The sequence below is a fragment of the Triticum aestivum genome, chromosome 7D (assembly GCF_018294505.1).
Source record: "Triticum aestivum cultivar Chinese Spring chromosome 7D, IWGSC CS RefSeq v2.1, whole genome shotgun sequence".
NCBI classification, from domain to species: domain Eukaryota; kingdom Viridiplantae; phylum Streptophyta; class Magnoliopsida; order Poales; family Poaceae; genus Triticum; species Triticum aestivum.
This window is the reverse complement of record NC_057814.1, coordinates 12776943-12783337: the sequence shown is the minus strand read 5'-3', so window position 1 is coordinate 12783337 and position 6395 is coordinate 12776943.

The following is a 6395-nucleotide window of genomic DNA, read 5'->3' as shown; positions in this document are numbered from 1 at the left end:
AGGAGTAACATCATTGTTCGTCTTCTCAAAGAGGCGAAGAGCCAAGCGCAACCCGAACGTGGCAGTTGCGAACGCTCGCGTGGTGCGGCTCCTTGGAGTACTAGCCAGGCTCTTGCATGAGACAAAATTGCTATTGTTTAACAATTAAACTCCATTATCCATTGGTTGATACTCATTCTGCATAGGTCCACGCGCTTAGCACCGTTTCCTCTTGGGGTCACCAATGTTTATTTGCTAATTAATAGCATTACAATGAACTAGCCATTGCAAGTCATTAAAAGCATGCACACCTCTCATCTCTTATTGGTTGATATGTCAAGAAACAAGAAACAAGGTAGAAGTTAATGCACCACGCCTAAGTGTTTTGGGACTATTTGGTTTTCGTAAGATGACTTACACACCTAGACGAAGGGAGTAGTATAGCCCTCTAAACCAGAACGGAGTATTTGCCTTTCTAGAGATTTCAACAAGTGACTAGACTACACCGTGTGCAGTACTCCCTCCCTTCCGGTTTATAGGGCTCAAATCTCAAATCTCATGAACCAAGGCATTTTGCGATTGGAAGAATGTATCTCGTACTTTACAAAACTACCCTAATTAAACTCATGCATTAATTATGTAGTTCTCTCGTTTTCCTCTCCGCCTTGGTCGCGGTGCACAATATTGAGCACTCCTATATGACTAGCCGCTCTATCTACATGCGGGACATTTCAAAGCATCCGGGCCCGCGTGCCATCCACCAAATCACAGCGAGGTGCTACAGTCGAGACTCACCTGTCACCCCGGTGTGGCCGTCATGACCCGTCATATCACAAAACCCACACCTTTACCAGAAGTGGTAATGTGGCCTCCAAGTTGGACTGGACGAAGCAACCATCATTTCACTGGAACGATCGTTCAAGCCCTTTCTTCCATTTCTTGAAGAAAACCTCACTCCAGGCTACTCACTTCTACCTTTTTTCTTCTGTACCGACGAAGGAAAGGTGGGTGAATCAGTTATGCTGCTATATTTTCATTCCAAGAATCTTCTTTTTGCGAAGCACCGACCGATTCTCACATCCTATTCTTTTCCCGTTTTCATTGCGATTGTGGTTTCCTTTCGATTGCTTTTTGTTTGTCAGTTCATTGATGGATCCTGGAGCATTAGGCAAAGAGTTGTCGGCGGACAACCCACTGGAGATAGCGATCTCCAGGAAGCGAGCACCGACCAACGAGTTGACCATGTTGGCGGGCCAACCCATGGAGACGAAGAACTCCAAGAAACAAGCACTGGCCAAAGAGTTGAGGACGTTGGCGGACGAACTCCTCAAAGAAAGTTGGAAGAACAGCAAGGGCCCCACCATGCCTACCCCAGGAACTCTGATTGCCACCTATGTGAGGCTCAAGACCGAGTTTGAGGAGATAGTCGCCGTTGAGAAGCAGTATTCCCCTGGCAAGGTGATGGCCCCCATCGAGGACGAGGAGATGGCCCCCGGAGGGATGAGATCCCCCGGTGAGCTGCACAAGGTAAAAAATAATGGCTTATTACCATAGTTGTGGTTTTTGATTATTTGCAATGTGCTTGCTAATATGTTAGGGTTGTGCAGGTGCTGGTGGACGTCCTTGATGATTCCGATGTCATGGCCCGTCCTGTTGGCATCGCCCCGGAGATCGATTCCGATGCCGCTGTCCATCCTGTGGACATTGCCCCAGAGATCGATTCCGATGTCGCGGTCAGTCCTGTGGACATCGCCCCAGAAATCGATTCCCATGCCGCTGTCCGTACTGTGGTCATTGCCCGAGAGATCGATGACAAAAAATAGTTGGTCGCGCTAATCCTTCAGGGTAGTTTGCATTGCCCTGTGTTTAATTACCAGAACGATGCGTGTTATCAAACCATCTTAGGGCTAGTGCACTGTCTTGTGTGGGTAGATCTTGCTACTTTTCTTTGATAGTGAATCATGCGATGAATCATGCGAACCCTCTCCGAGTTATGGAAAGAGATGTATCCTCACCAGCTTTTGATGTAATATATGGCATGCTTAGATTTAAGTTTGAACTGTTTATCATATCAGCAAGGCTTGTTTTATGATTCTTGGTGTTAGTAGGCTAGCTACTGTGCGAGCTATAGTACTTGCAAAACACTCACCGAAGAGAAACGTTGGGGCTGATGAGCTCGTGGTACGCTTATACTTATCCCTCGTCGATCGACCAATAGCCCTAGCTCCTAAAATTGTAGGCTTAGCGATCGATCAGACAATAGTCGACATACATTCAGGCCTCATTTGGTTCATAGGGTAGGAAAATCATAGCAAAAGTACAGAGAACGTGCAACACAAAATCATAGCAGTGCAGAGACGTACTCCCTCCGTTCCAAAATAGATGACCTAGGCGGGCTAGTTTGGCCTAGTGGGTTTCAGTGATATGACGTGGTACAGTGCCGTCCAGTCTTCGCGTGTGGTAGCAGTATTGCGGGTACAGTAAGTTTTCTTGAAGAAGCGGAATTCAATGAAGTCATGATGGTTCCTTCGTCCAAACAACTTAGAGTGGGAAAGGTTGGGCCTGCGATACGACCGGGGTAGACCAGGATAATTTTGTGCATGGCAGGTGGACCAGGATGGTCGACGTCCCACATATCGGCGAATGAAAGTATTCTTTCCGATATAGACGACGAGCAATGAGTATTCATTGTTAATTTTTATGAAAGCTATTGTCTCCACTGTTACGATGGAGGAGTGTGAAACACGGCAACCCAGTGAACTTGGCATGTGCACCACTCCCTCCTTCCTCATGTAGTGCCCAGGTTACAGCTTTTTCTCACTTTCTCTCTATCTATTTCCTCTCAAATGTTTTTTATTTTTCTTTTTTTAAGACACAATTGTTTTTATGACTTTTTTAGAATTATTTTTTTATACCTAGGAGCACGTGTAGAGACGGGCTCTTGCAGAGCCCACTCCTTGACTTTGTCAATGCCTCTCTCTCCTCCACATAAGGAGTTATACTTGCTATGCATGCATGCGGCGGGCAGCTGGTGTCTTGAGGGGCCAGGGCGGTGAGAGCGGGCTCCGGAAGCGGTCCAGAGTCCAGCATGGCCCACCTCACATTATCACCATATATTTCTTAGAGTCCGTGTGCGGCGGGCGGGCGATCTCTTCTCCCTCCCCCGTTTCTCTCTTCTCAGCCGACGCCTGCCGAGCGATTAGATTTCGGCTATCGACGGTTTATTCAATTACGGTCCCACATGGCAGTGAAATTGCAAGACAACGCGTGTCCCCTCTGGTGAGCGGCGTGCGAGCCGGACTGTCGGGGTTGCGACGCGTACGAGTTGTAAGTGTGCCGCCTTTTCCTTTAGAACTTACGAAGCGTAACATTTTCGTGCGATCGATCGATAGAAATCCAGAACAAAATGATGAGGGCGGTGCTTTCCCGCTCGTTAGGCGGGCTAGTTCGAGTGATATAACGTGCTACAGTGCCGTCCACTTGCTCCATTTTTATGTAAGCATGAGTTTACACTCTTACGCGGGAGGAGTGCGAAACACCGCGGATCTGATTTTGATCGAAGGATAACTGTACCCTGCCAAATAATGGAGGATTGTTAGCGATTATAGCATGATAGTTAGGGCATCTCCAGCGCTGGCCCACAAATTTACACCGGCATCTGTCCGAGGACACTGATGGATGCCATCCGATGCTGCCTGCATACCTTTCGACTACTATATAAACTAACCGGACGAAATTCGTGCAAACAAAGCAAATTTCAATTAACCGGATGAAATTCATTACATTTCGAAAACTTTTCCTACAAACTGGACGAAATTCATTACATATTTCACACAAACCGTACTAAAACCTACTGTAAACCTAATATAAACGATCGCCGGCGCCCGACCACCATGTCCGGCCATGAACCCGAGAAAGCCGGCCATTTCCTTTGCCTCCTCCTCATCCGCCTCGATAACCTCCTCCTCCAGAGCGGCGGCGACCTACCGTGTACTACTCTTCCTCGCTGTCGGCTGCGCCCGCGCACGCGCGCCGGCTTCGTGGTCGTGGCGGCGGAGGGCGGCCGGGGGGTGCTGGCGATCTCCTTCGTTTTCTCCTGCGACAGTACGTCGAAGAGAGCTTTGGAGCGAGCCCGGAGCGGAGCCGCCGATGTACCTCGTCTGCTCCTGCGACGGTACGTCCAAGAGAGCTTCGGAGCGCTAGGAGGCCATGGTTGAAGTGGTGCCGACAAAAGGAAGGGACCGGAGGAGAATAAGTGTGGGTCTTTGGCTATGGCTGGGAGCTGGGGCTCAAGTTAATATAGCGGGCGAATGGCAATGAGCCGCGGCAGACGGATGGACAACTGGCGCCGGAGTAGGTTCGTCGGGCGTGAATGCGGACGCTGCTTCAGCGACTTAACTGCAGATGCGTTTGGGTTACTGAGATGTGGGCCCAACGGGCATCTGGCCCGCATGTCAGTGACACACCAATTGCACCTGCAGTTAAGTCCGGTGAATGCGGCATTGACATTCTGGAGAGATGGTGACCGTTTCAGGCGGGAAGCGCGCGCTAGCGATGGAAGGGGTTTCGGTGTGCAGTGGCACTAAGATCGGTCCCTCACGATAGTACATACTCCGTACCATACTACCATAGTACCCTCTCTAGCTTAGGCTGTTTTATAGATTGTCATTGTGATGGACGATATACATGAGCAAGGCGGTCCGAGTAAGACCGTTGGTGTTGAGCCAGGTGAATACATGCTCGGCGTTCGCGTAGGCCTCCATCAAACGTCTAAACAGTAATGTCAGGCACCGCCGGGGCGCACAGGTGATGGGCTCGCCGTTTGCGTTGCGCCATGAGCAGGACTTTGATTTAGAGGGCGACGTGCATGCATTAGCATGCTTTGACAGCGTGAGCGTGAGTGTCTGACGCGATGTATTTCATTTTCATTTGGCCGATGAGGGTGCGTTCCAGCGACGAGTCCGTGGTTTGATTCCCCACATACGCATAATTTTGGTTTTTATAGTATTTCTTTCTCCATTGACAGGTAGGCCCGCGTAGATAGATAAAGAACACGAGCTGATGAGGCGCATGCGGACTGTTTGACTGGTCAACCAGACAAATACGGAGCTATACGCTGAGCCAGTGACCGTATAATCACCATATCTCGTATACAATGATCAAAGTGAGCTATCAAGACAAGTTCGATGACTGCCAATGCATTTTACTTGGTAATAAATGACCAGGATTGAAGGGGAATCCAAATTTGCTTCGTCTTCTGTCCTTGAGCTCTTGACAAACCAATGCACTATACGGTTGTCCGCCCACTCCACCCCAGAGCTCTCACCATGCGTCGTTCATGCCACCGCGCCGCACACTAACCGGTAAGGCAGCGATGGCATCCCGCCGCGCCGAGTTCCTCGCCGCCCACGACCGCACACAAAATGGTAGGGAAGCGATGGCATCCCGCTGTGCCGAGTTCATCGCCGCTCGCGACCTCACAACTATGTGGGAGGAATTTGAAGATGCCAAGGCCGAATGGGCGGTAGAGCAAGAGGCGGCCAAAGCCGCACAGAGGGAGCGGAAATGTCAGAAAGCACTCAAGAAAAGAGAGGCCCGCCGCCGCAAGAAAGAAAAGGACGCACGCGCTGCTGCGGAGAGGTTGGCGGAGATCCAAGCACGGTGGGGTGTCGCCGACAAAGCCGGGAAGGAGAACGATGGCGTCTGGCCAGCATGTGAGATGTAGTAGTACTAGTAGTTAGTGTGTGTGTCTGTGTCTGAGTACGAGCATGTATCAATACTCCTAGTTACTACTGTAGTTTTTAGACCAAATTACCAGTACCTTAGCCTAGACTAAATGGAAAAATTCCTATCCTAAGCATCAAATGGCATCTCTTTCTCTATAGGAATTGAGATGCATGTCATCTCACTTCCTATGATTTTCATATTCCTATCCTATGAATGAAAGGACGCCTCTGTTGGAGTAACTACTGTAGCTAGCAGTACTGCTGGTACAGTAGTTTTCTTCAAGAAGCGGAATTCAACGAAGTCATGATGGTTCCTTCGTCCGAGCAACTTCAAAGTGGGAAGTGGGCCTGTGATTTGATGGCTCATTAGTCATTGTTACTGCGGCACGACGACCTGGGTGACTCTCCCTTGGAGTTCTGCATGCATGGCAAGTGGACCAGGATGGTCGACGTCCCACATGTTGGCGAACAGGAGTATTTTTCCGATATCGAGGAGCAAGGAAACCGCGTGGTATAGTATCACTGCTGATTGGTTCGCAAAAAAAATAGTATCACTGCCGATTTATAATTATTTTTTATTTCTGATGAATGCTAGCGTTTCAACTCTTACGACGAAGGGTGCCAAACACGGCACGTGCTGGATGTCCCACACGTCAGCGAAAGGAGTAGGACATGAACAGCGTGGTAGAG